The sequence below is a fragment of the Ictidomys tridecemlineatus genome, chromosome X (genome assembly GCF_052094955.1).
Source record: "Ictidomys tridecemlineatus isolate mIctTri1 chromosome X, mIctTri1.hap1, whole genome shotgun sequence".
NCBI lineage: Eukaryota > Metazoa > Chordata > Mammalia > Rodentia > Sciuridae > Ictidomys > Ictidomys tridecemlineatus.
Window position 1 is genome coordinate 117122339 of NC_135493.1, and position 13053 is coordinate 117135391.

Below are 13053 nucleotides of genomic sequence, written 5' to 3' on the forward strand. Positions count from 1 at the left end.
GCAGGCAGCATGAAGGAAGACCATTTTAAAGGCTGAAGGGACAATAGTAACTATAAAATGAGTAGAGCAGTATATTAAGAAAAAATTAGGATTTAAGATCCAATTAAGTTTGAATTCTGACTTTTGTACTTATTATTTACCTAGAGACTCAATTTACTTGTCAAGAAAATTGGCCCAATAATATCTATTTCATAGTGTCAAGATGAATGAAAAATACTTAGAAGCATTATTGGCATCTATCACCAATAAACATCTACTTGTTTTATTGTAAAAAAAAATGCCTAAAGTATTTGTGTGTTCTCTGTTTTTAAACACAATTGGTGCAATGTTTTGTAGCTCTTCTATTGAAATACTGAAATGTAACTAGATTATAACTGTAGAGTTTGGTGAATTATCACAAAATGAACACACCCACATAGCCACCACTCAGGTCAAGAACATTACATGACCTTTAAAGCCCTTATCCCTATTCTGTGCCTATTATTACCTTCTCTATTTCCAAAATCCATCCATAATTCTGGTTTGAGCACAATAGATTAATTTTGCTTGCTTTTTCAAAACTTCACAAGCATAAAATCATAGAGTATATTCTTTTCTGCTTGGTAATTTTTTCTCAGCATTAGATTGAGAGATTCATTTCTGTTGTTATGTGTGACCATAATTCTTCCAGTTTTATTTCTATCTTGCATTTTATTATATGAATAGGCTACAATATATTTAAGTATTTTATTGTTGATCATTCAATCTGCTTTCCTTCAACCTTTCAGTTGCCACTAAATGGTAGATGATATACATGGTTGGACTCTACATATACACATGTGCTGCGAATTAATGAAAATGATGAATAAAAAGGGCTATGACTGAGGAAATAAACTTCAACAGGGTTAAGTTAGAAAATCTGCTGAAGAAGAATGTGTTTGTCAACAAATTGAGAATATGTAGTGAAAGCCTCAGGAGCCATTACAAGGTATTGTTAATACGAAAGAGAAAGGGCAATCAGGCACGCATTGTCTCTTCATCAAAATGATGAATGAAGATGTCAACTGCATATAATATACAGTGAATGCAATATACACAGCCAAAATATTTAGGAATTTCAGAGCCTAGAAAATATTATTTCACAGTCAAGAGCTTCCACCTCTAAGTAACATGGCAATGTGATGGAACTTAAAATTCTTATTTCTTCCTTTGAGAGTATTTAAATGGACTAGTGGATTGAGTTTTGGTTCTTCCCTTGTAAGAAACATAACTCTAGGCAAATCACTTAATTACTTTATGCTTGATTTTCTCTGCTGATGAACTGGTATTACAAAATAGTATTTCCCTTGTGTTTGCTATGAGGTAATCATACGAAGGGTTTTGCACAGTGAAAAGCATGAAGACAGAGTTCAGTAATCTTAACTCTGAAAGATGATGTGGCACAATGATTAATCATAACAACTTGGTGCAAGACTGCTTGGGTTCAAGGTTTAGTTCTTTATATCCTTCAGCAAGTTATTTAATCCATCTGTACCTTAATATGCTCATCTATAAGGCACAGATAATAATAGTACACACTTCATACTGTTGATATATAGTTCAAATAAATGTTTAACCTGGTGCATAATAAACACAGTGAAAACACTTCCTTGAACAACAAAATATAGAGCTATAGTTCTCAACCATAGTCCCACAGTAGAATCACCTGGAGAGTTTAAAAAAAATGATGATGACTTAACAATCCTCCTAGATATTTGATTTAATTTTCCTGTGGTGGGGTTTGGAAAAGCTTTACAATCTCTGCTGATGACAATGTGCAGCAAAGGTTGAGACCCCTGCATTAGAGACCCTTCCTTAGCAAGCCAGTTAAACCCCAGCACTAATTCTCACTCTGAGGATAAGGAACCACTGACCACTCTCCTCTTACAGTACTTCAACAGTAACTACCAAGGGTTTCATCTGTGTAAGTCACTTGGATCATGTAGATTTGAATGAAACATGACTTTATCTGCAAGTAATTTATATTATACTTGAAGTACATATGGACTCTGATTATTATGCTACAAGTCAAAATGCAGTGATTAAGACAAGATACAAAGTACCTAGGAAGCAAGGAAGAGGACATTTCCATTTGATGGCAATCCAATAGGGCCTCACATAAGAAGTGGCATCTACTTCAAGTGGATATTGAAAAATGGAAAATGAATTCATCTTTATTGTTGTTACCTTGTCCATCTCTAACAGGATTACTGAGGTCTCTTCTGCTAACAACACAAAAATCTAAGATTTTATGAGACCATTTCATGTGGAATGTGGAAAATATTTTGGTGTACCAGTTTCTTTAAGGTCTAGACATATTTTAAATGCAAACTGGAGTCTCTCTACCCTCAGCTTCGTTTTTGTTGTAGGGTTTCTTGTTGGGTGAGACTTGGAAAATTATTTGCTTTAGGCATATCATACAGTTAGCTACAGGTTGGAGTTCATGATCTCTTAAATCCAAGATGAAGTTTAAAGCAATTCTTGGGTTCAAATGTGCAGGTAATCCTTAATGATACCTCAAAATCATAGAAAAACCCACACTCAGTTTCTTCTAGGTAACGAAAGGGGTGCTAATTTTCTGGCATTTGGGCTCCTGTGAAAGAGTACAGGGCTATACACTTTTGGGCTCAGAGCTGCTGGAGATAGCCCAGATAAGAAGGCCTCTGGACACCTTCATCAGAATTCAAAGGATAAGCTGTATCCAGACAAACTGGAAAAGCAAGAAAGGATAATGGGTGCTTACATCAGCATACTGAGAAACCTCCAAATCAGTTGTGACAGTGCTGAGGAAGCACAGCTGAGATAAAAATAGCCTATCTGGATGTCCTCTTATCTAAACCATTATTTTATTATAGTTATTTATTAAAATACTCTATAAAATATCTATCAAAGAAAATAGAATATAACAGTACTATCAGAGAAGTGAAATTTTATAAAATTATTACTATATTAAAATAACATACTATACAAAGCTAGGATTCTCTAAGAAAAAGAGTAGCTAGTTAAAGAAAGATAGGCCCCTGGTTATGTGGGTTCTCTTATCTGTTGCATTTCCTAGAGAAGATTATATGGATAGTGATCAATTAATAGAGATGTATATGTTCATTCACTCATTTAATCAACAAATACTTATTGAACATGTACTATGGGCTAGGTACTGTTATAGCAAGCAAGCCAGATTAAATTCTTGCCTTCATGGAGCTTATAGTCATGCTAAGGGAAACAGACAATGTTCAATGAACATAATATATAATAGGGTTTTATATAAATCATGGTGTTATTATAAGGTGATAGGTGATATAGGGAAACAAACAAAAAATAAAAGTTGAGTTACATCAGGGTGTTGATGAGTTTCTGGGTAGGAATGATAATGGAAAAAAACAGCCTTAATTGAGATGCCGAGATTAAATGAATATTTGGAGAAGGCAAAGGAGTTAGTGATGTAAATATGTGGGAGCATATCACCGCAGGCATAAACAACCATTGCAATATCCCAGAGATAGCAGCATGTGCCTGGCATAGTCAGTAAATAGCAAGGAGGTCAGTGTGGCTGGAGCAGTGGGAAAGGGCGTGGGTAAGAGGGAGCTGAGTTCAATAGGAAATAGGGGGCAGATTATGGATAGCATTGCTCACCAAGGCAAACACTATTTTTTTCCCTGAGAGATGGAAATCTATCAGAGGACATTCAACAAAGATGTTAAATGGGTTTTCATGTACTGTTGTTTTGAAAATACAATATAAATGGAAAAATTGAATCAGGGGACCATCTAAAGAGTGTCATAGTTATTACATGTGGTAGGACAGAATTTTTATATCTTCTACACCCCGTTGATATTTCCAGTCTCTGGTATACACACTCCAGCTAGTTATTTAAACAAACACCAATCTAGTGACTGCTATGAAGAGGTTTTGCAGATATAATTAAGATCCAAATTCAGTTGACTTTAAAATATGGAAATTGTTAGGGAGGCCTGGCCAAATTAATGAGCCCTTTAAATCTGGATATAGAGGAAGTCAAAGATTCTAAATAGAAAAATTCAATGCACTATTGCAGACTTGAAGATTGAGGGACCACATATAAAAGATCTTGTTGCCTCTAGGAACTAAAGGCAGTCCCTGGCTAAGAGCTGAAATAAAATTGGGGCCTCATCTCTACAGCTGAAAAACCTGCATTTGTCCAACAAGAATGATTTGGGAAGCATATTTTTTTGTCCTAAAAACTCCAGGAGAGAACTCAATCAAGATGGCACTGTAGTTTCAACTTTATAGGACTCTGAGCAGACAGCCCAATCATGCAATGCCAGACTTCTCACCTACAGAACTGTGAACTAATAAATGAGTGTTGTTTTAAGATGCAAAGCTTGTTATACAGTCATAGAAAATTAACACATCAACCGAGAGCTTACTAATATTTCATACTGTGTTATATTTACTTTAATCCATAATCATAATGCCCTTTAGATAAATAAATGTATCACAATGCATATATACAAGCACATAATTCTCTCTAATGAAAGATACATATTCAGTGTAAGGACATGTACAAAAAGGGAAAGACTACCCAATTGTTAGGGAGTGCTCAGACTCATGTTCTTATCAACAGCATTCTGCTGCTTCCTAGGCTTTGACAGATGTTTCATAAAGAGAGGTAAACATTCAATAATTGCCTATGGTGGCTTCTTGAGGGAAAACTATGAAGAACTTTTTCCAAAGTATTTGAGAAAGCCAAGTGGAAGAGGTGAAATTTTAAGAGAGGTTTGAGAATTAGGGAGAAAGAATATCATCAGAATAAATGTATAGATTATTTCAGACTTGTTCCATAAAAACTGAAGTTTAATATTGGCCATTTCCTTGAAAACACAATGGTGTTGGGGAATTTTTTTCTAAAGGGAAAAGAAACATCTATTTTCAAGAAAATTTAACTCAAATATTGCTTTCTCATGTCCCTCCTTCCAGGAAGTTCTACCACCAGATCAAGAATCCATCTTTAAGAAGCCATAACCCTTTGTATCCAGCTCTATCGCTTCTTGTATCAATTAACTTTTGCTTTGTAACAAAATAGCCAAAGATTTAGTGGCTTAAAATAATAGCCATTTATTTGTTCACAATTCTGTGGATCAATAATTTGGGCTGGGCTAGGTATGGTAGCACATGCCTGTAATCCCAGTGACTTGGGAGGCTCAAGTGGGAGGATCCTGAGTTCAAAGCCAGCCTCCACAAAAGCAAGTCCCTGTCTTTAAATAAAATACAAAATAGGGCTGGGGACATGGTTCGGTGGTTCAGTGTCCCTCAATTCAATCCCCAGTATAGAAATAATAATAATTATTATTATTATTTGGGCTGGGTTCCAATGGGATGAATTGTCTGTGTTCCACAGCATCATGGCAGGGCTCACTTATGTGTCGTGGTCTATTGGTGAATGATGGTCTCACCTGTTTGATTGTTAGCTGGATGTCACCTTGTTGACTTAAATAACTGGGCCATGAGTCTGTCATTCAATTTGGCTAATCTGGCCTTATTTGCTGAGTGGTAATCCTAGGATCCCAGGAGCAGCAGGAGAGAGCTAGCTCCAATATGCAAGGGTTTTTCAAGTTTCTGTTTATGGCACACTTGCCATTGTCCTGTTGTCTAAAGCAACTCACATGTCCAAGATTACAATCAGCAGTGGAGGCTCATATTGCCCAAGGGTGTGAATAGAGGGAGAGAAATTACTGTAGCCACTTTTGTGAAAAATCTACCCTATTGCCCTTGCTGCACTGAGTTGTAATTTCCTATTTAATGTATATGTCAATCTTATTAAAGAAGGAAGTTCTACTTCTTATCAACACTCTGAGCATGTAATACAGTGCCTCACACTGGGTTTCATGCTCCAAAGTAGTTCACTTTGTCCTAACTTTGTGCTGTTTACCCAAAAGAGCCATTTAAGCTGTATGAGCCAGAATTATGCATTTTAGTGAAATGGGAAGAGGAAGATTTCAAAATAATCCTGAGTCTCAAAATGATATTCCCCAAAGACTTATGAACGTTACTGGTATTGAAGAAGCAGCACAGCCTGGGTAACTTCTCCCACTGTCAGCTTCCCTGCAAAGACTGCCAACAACATTCTTAAACTGAAGTGCCAATGGTGCGCTAGCTCTGTCCCAAGAGAATTCAACACACGTCATCTCTTTGCATATTTTTATCCCATACTCACAATATCAATGATTCTTCAATTTGCTGTGGCTTGGGAAATGTCAGAAGGGAAAGTTTATGAAGTCTCCCACATATGCAGACATCTGGCTAAAGTAAGCAACCCACAGATCAATTTGTCAAAGCTCAGCTTTCTTCCTTTTCAATCTTTTATCCAAGAACCTCATAAAATCCCAATCATGTACAAAACATAATTGTTTTCAACCTCTTTTAGAAATACCAGTCTGACCCACCTAGGAAAGTCATTTAAATTAGCTGGGGGTGTACCTGATAGAAGGAGCAATCAGCTTTATGTTTCAGAGCTAAAAGAGATATCCAAATAAATCCTTATTCAGAACTCCTGTAGGTATTAGTTCCTACTGCTTTCATAGTTTCTCTTGTTGCATTCTCTACTGGAAGAATTCTGATGGGGAGTAAAGCAAGGCCAAATGTGGCAGGACTATGGGCTTTCTTGTTTTAAATTCCAAGCTTGTCTTGGGTTTGGCAGCTGCTTTAAATGGTCCAGCTGGTCTCAGTTGACCAGATGGCTAAAAAGTAAGGGGAAATTTCCTTATGTAGAAAATAGGGCATCCCAGTTAATAACAGATAAGACAATGCTTCTGTATCCTTGGTCCAAGGAGATAGTTATGGATCTTTCAGAATCACCTGCACACCTGGGTCATCCCAGCTGTCTCCTACCAATGCTTTCTATCACCTCTACAGTTTCCAGACTGTAGTCACAAATGAGAGCTCAAGACACACTTAGGAGGAACTGCAAATAATTCAGTTGTAACAAACATGAAGTAAAGGAAAATAATTGTTCAACCTTGTTTAAATATTAAGCCTGCCTAATATCTCACAGCCTTCTAGTCAAGCTTTAGTCTGCCACTAAGAGTTTCATGCTCTGCACAGTTAGAATATTGCCAGCAGACCTGCTTCTTGGAGGTTGGAAGAGGTGTGTGTTTAGAAACCAGTTTTATAGCTTCAAACTGGAAAGTACTTATGGAACAACAGATATTGTGTTGATATTTGATTTTTCTGTATTTAGGAAAGGGATTGAACTTCTAAAAAACAAAAAGCACAAAAGGCACTGGTTGGCAAGAAGGCAGGAAATTAACTTGGAATCAGTAAATACAAGTTTCTTACTTGATATGTGTTAAAAAATTGTGAATCATGCTGGAAACCTGCCCAGATTGTCTTCTGAAGAATATTATAAGTGTAGCCCAAATATTAAGAGTAGAAGGTCTTCATTGCCTGGAATGACCTTTGCCTCCTCCTACTTCACCTAGTTAATATGATGCATAGATTCAGCTCAGGATCTCTCCTTTAGGCCATTTTCTTAAGACTTCTCGGTCTCCCTCCTTCCCTTGCTTCATCTCTTCCCTCCCTCCTTCAGTTCTCCCTCTATTGCACCCTCCTCCACTTAATATGTTAGGCATCCTCCTTGGTATGTCCTTATATTCCCCATTGTTTATAAATAATCAGCATTGCAAATGTCTTTCTCTGGCCTAACAGATTACAAATTCTGAGGGTAGGGACTATGTTTTGTTTCTTTGATCCCTAGCTTAATGGATACACAGAGAAAGCATTCAATCAGTATTAATGGGATAAACACATGGGAGAATGAATAACCAATTAAATAATGCTGATAATAGCACCTGACTATAAGTATTTTCAATACTGTTCATTAATTTCATAACTAACATTTTAGTGAATGCCTACTATGACCTAGGTTTTATGCTAATAAGTAGGTATGTACATATGAACAAAATCAATGAAGTCATTGCCGTCATAGAGATAAAAGTCTAAAATTAAGAATGCTTATTTTTAAGTGTAACAGTATGGAAATAGGATATTTTTGTTGCCTCAGAATTTCTACTAAAGCCTTACACCAAAGGGAGATTTTCCACATATGCATATATGATGCTGGACTTCCTAGAAGGGAGCACATACTATCTAGAGACCATTATACCTATACTAGTGTTACTACAGAAAACTAAACATTTGAAAATAATTAACTGAAGTAATGGAATTTATGATTGTTGAGAGTACTATGGCATTCTTCCTAGAAAGAATGTAGTTCACCCATACTCTTATGAGAGAAGACACTGACTGGCTTATCCCCCACATGCCATATATTTGCTGAACTTCTGAAATCCCAATAAGCTGCCCCTGGATCATAGAGTGAAAGAGTTCTTAGGAGATTCTCTCGTGTGTCCTCAGCAGTTTCGGGTTTGTATAAAATTATGAACACCAATACTTGTTTCTTACCTGGATAAATTCTGAAGAAAGTGGGTTACCTGGAATACCCAGGACAGTGGGGTAAAAGCAGAAGAGATAGTAATTCTTTAAGTTGTATGTGCACAGTTTAACAAGGCAAGAATGCACGAGTTCTTAGTGGACCAATAGATGGTATAGAACATAGCCAAATATGAGACATCTTGGAAGCATATCAAGTGGGAGGGCTGCCTGCCTGAGTAGGATCCTAGGAGTAAGAAATTATATAGGTTTAACTGCTAGTTACATGAAACTTTCTTCTATCATTCTTTTTACCCTCAGCCCTCATCAATGATCAAATCGGCAACAGGAGTGGAGAAAAGATTTGGAAATACAAGGGGAAGAACTGAAGGAACAGGTAATGTGCTCTACATTGCTGCACATATTCAAGACAAAGGTCAGGCCTGAGCTGTGGGCAAGGGAGGGAAAGGGCATTGAAGTGACTTGTGAGACTGAAGTTTTGTTTTAGACTGATGATTTCTTAAAGATCTGATAATGGATTTTCCTAAAGTATTCATCACCAATGCTTTAGCTGTCTATGGTAAAATACATGTTTATGCATTTTGGGTCTAATGACATGGAATATAGTAACTAAAAATCTATGGATTCATCAAACGTTCCCCAAGGGAAGACAAGTCAATTGAAGATGTTTAATGGCAATGACTGGAGAAAAACATGGCCATCGCTTATTCAGACCCTCTAGAGCTTAACCCATTCAATAGACTGAGTACCTGTAAGAAACACATGCATGTAAGTATACATGCATAAATATATAGAATGCATAAATATTTAGTATACATAAGTACATATAATAAACTTTAGTACATCTCATTGGCAGCATGACTATATCCAAATAATGGACAATCTCAAAACATAAGGTACTTCTTGAAAATTCTAATGTAGGGAGCTGAAACCAACCAGAGACAGACCAGTCCCACCCCTCTCTTCGGACGCCCTGGCAAGGAGCCTGGGACCCGCCATAGCAGAGAGGTGACGTCACCGGAGTTCGGCCAACAGAATTCTTTCCCAGCGGAATCCACTTTAGCGGGCATAGTCTACCACCACAAAGGAGAGACAACAGAGATATAAAAAACCAAAACAAATTTTATAGGAGAGAGCAGAAACACAGCAATCAAACAGAGCTAGAAAGTAACATGAACAATATGAAAAAACAAGGGAAAAAAGGATTACAAACAGTGCAGGACAACTTAAATCTACAAGAGGACCTAGAAGCATCAGAAACATGGATAGGGAAAGAACTCAAGGTATACCTAACTCAGATGGAACGGAATATTAGAGAAGACATGAGACAGCAAGTCCAAGCAATGAAAGTATATTTTGAAAATGAATTAAACAAATTCAAATGACAAAGAACAAGCTCTACCAGGAGTTAGAGATTAAAAAAAAATCAAACAGTAATCCTAGAAATGCAGGAAACTATAAACCAAATTAAAAACTCAAACGAGAATATTACAAATAGACTAGATCAAGTAGAAGTCAGAACATCAGATAATGAAGACAAAGTTTATCAACTTGAAAAGAATATAGTCAACACAGGAAGGATGCTTAACTCGCACGAGCAATCTATTCAAGAGATATGGGATGTCATAAAAAAACCAAACTTGAGAGTCATCGGGATAGAAGAAGGTATAGAGGTTCAAACGAAAGGAATGGACAACCTATTAAATGAAATAATTCTAGAAAACTTCCCAGAGATGAAAGATGGAATGGATTGACAAATCCTGGAAGCCTACAGGACCCCAAACATTCAAAACCATAATAGACCAACTCCAAGACATATAATTATGAAGATAGCCAACATACAGAACAAGGAGAGAATATTAAAAGCTACGAGAAAAAGGAGGCAGATTACATTCAGGGGTAAACCAATTAGGTTAATGACTGATTTTTTCATCATAGACTTTGAAAGCAAGAAGATCCTGAAACAATGTATTTCAAATGCTGAAAAATAATGGATTCCAACCAAGAATACTGTATCCAGCAAAATTAAGCTTCAGATTTGATAATGAAATTAAAATATTTCACAACAAACAAAAGCTAAAAGAATTCGCAGCCAGAAGCACTGCAAAGCATTTTGAGCAAAATACTACAAGAAGAGGAATTGAAAAGTAGTGCCCAAAACTAACAGTGGGAGGTATCTCAGTAAAGGGGGAAGAAAATAACCAAAGAGGAAAAACTAGCCAAACTAAAATAAATAAATAAATAAACATGACTGGAAGGACAAATCATATTTCAATTGTAACCTTAAATGTTAATGGCCTAAATGCACCAATCAAGAGACATAGGCTAGTAACCTGGATTAAAAAAAAAGCAAATCCAACAATATGCTGCCTTCAGGAGACTCATATGATAGGAAAAGACATATACAGGCTGAAGGTGAAAGGTTGGGAAAAATCATACCACTCACATGGCCCTCGGAAGCAAGCAGGAGTGCCCATACTCATATCAAATAAAATCAACTTCAAACCTAAGTTAATTAAGAAAGATAAAGAAGGACACTATATACTGTTAAAAGGAACCATCCACGAATAAGACATAACAATTATCAATTTGTATGCACCAAACAATGATGCTGCAAAGTTCATAAAACAAACTCTCTTCAAGTTCAAGAGTCAAATAGACCACAACACAATAATTATGGGTGACTTCAACACACCGCTCTCTCCATTAGACAGATCCTCTAGATAAAAGCTGAACAAAGAAACTATAGAACTCAATAGCACAATCAATAACCTAGACTTAACCAACATACATAGAATATATCAACCATCATCAAGTGGATACACGTTCTTCTCAGCAGCACAGGGATTCTACTCAAAGATAGACCATATATTATGCCATAGGGCAATTCTCAGTAAATATAAAGGTGTGGAGATAATACCATGCACCATATCTGATCATAATGGACTGAAACTGGAAATTAATGATAAAAGAAGGAAGGAAAAATCCTACAACACATGGAAAATGAACAATATGTTACTGAATGATCAATGGGTTACAGAAGACATAAAGGAGGAGATAAAAAAAATTCTTAGAGACAAATGACAATACAGACACAACATACCAGAATCTATGGGACACAATGAAAGCAGTTTTAAGAGGGAAATTCATTTCCTGGAGTTCTTTCCTCAAAAAAAGAAAGAAACAACAAATAAATGAACTCACACTACACCTCAAAACCCTAGAAAAGGAAGAGCCAAACAACAGCAAATGTAGTAGAAGACAAGAAATAATTAAAATTAGAGCAGAAATCAATGAAATTGAAAGAAAAAAAACATTTAAAAAATTGATAAAACTAAAAGTTGGTTCTTTGAAAAAATAAATAAGATCGACAGGCCCTTAGCCATACTAACGAAGAGAAGAAGAGAGAGAACTCAAATTACTAACATACGGGATGAAAAAGGCAATATCACAACAGACACTACAGAAATACAGAAGATAATTAGAAAGTATTTTGAAACCCTATATTCCAATAAAATAGAAGATAGTGAAGACATGGATAAATTTCTTAAGTCATACGATCTGCCAAGATTGACTCAGGAAGACACACACAATTTAAAGAGACTAATAACAAAGGAAGACATAGAAGAAGCCATCAAAAGACTACCAACCAAGAAAAGCCCTGGACCGGATAGGTATACAGCGGAGTTTTACAAAACCTTCAAAGAAGAATTAATACCAATACTTTTCAAGCTATTTCAAGAAATAGAAAAAGAAGGAGCTCTTCCAAATTCACTCTATGAGGCCAACATCACCCTGATCCCGAAACCAGAAAAAGACACTTCAAAGAAAGAAAACTTCAGACCAATATCTCTAATGAACTTGGATGCAAAAATTCTCAATAAAATCCTGGCGAGTTGAATACAAAAGCATATTAATGAAATTGTGCACCATGATCAAGTAGGATTCATCCCTGTGATGCAAGGCTGCTTCAATATATGGAAATCAATAAATGCTATTCACCTCATAAATAGACTTAAAGATAAAAACCATATGATCATCTCGATAGATGCAGAAAAAGCATTTGACAAAATACAGCATCCCTTTATGTTCAAAACACTAGAAAAACTAGGGATAACAGGAACTTACCTCAACATGGTAAAAGCTATATATGCTAAACCTCAGGCTAGCATCATCCTAAATGGAGAAAAACTGAAGGCATTCCCTCTAAAATCTGGAACAAGACAGGGATGCCCTCTCTCACCACTTCTATTCAATTTAGTTCTTGAAATACTAGCCAGAGCAATTAGACAGACAAAAGAAATTAAAGGCATAAAAATAGGAAAAGAAGAACTTAAATTATCACTATTTATGGATGATATGATAATATATCTAACAGACCCAAAAGGGTCTACAAAGAAACTACTAGAGTTAATAAATGAATTCAGCAAAGTGGCAGGATATAAAATCAACACGCATAAATCTAAGGCATTCCTGTATATCAGCAACAAAACTTCTGAAATGGAAATGAGGAAAACCACTCCATTCACAATATCCTCAAAGAAAATAAGATACTTGGGAATCAACCTAACAAAAGAGGTGAAAGATTTATACAATGAAAACTACAGA

The 13053-nt window shown here is 36.1% G+C and overlaps 1 protein-coding gene and 1 long non-coding RNA gene across 9 annotated transcripts in view; one reads left to right on the plus strand and one right to left on the minus strand.

Annotated features, from left to right (window-relative positions):
• The window catches only part of LOC120890861 (uncharacterized), a 130348-nt gene extending 121499 nt beyond the window's left edge, over window positions 1-8849 (plus strand). The window contains exon 3 of the long non-coding RNA XR_005735341.2: window positions 8746-8849. This is a non-coding gene — a long non-coding RNA (uncharacterized LOC120890861). The remainder of the gene's footprint in view (window positions 1-8745) is intronic.
• Glra2 (glycine receptor alpha 2) overlaps window positions 1-13053 on the minus strand; it is a 187276-nt gene that overhangs the window by 96430 nt on the left and 77793 nt on the right. The window lies entirely within an intron of this gene.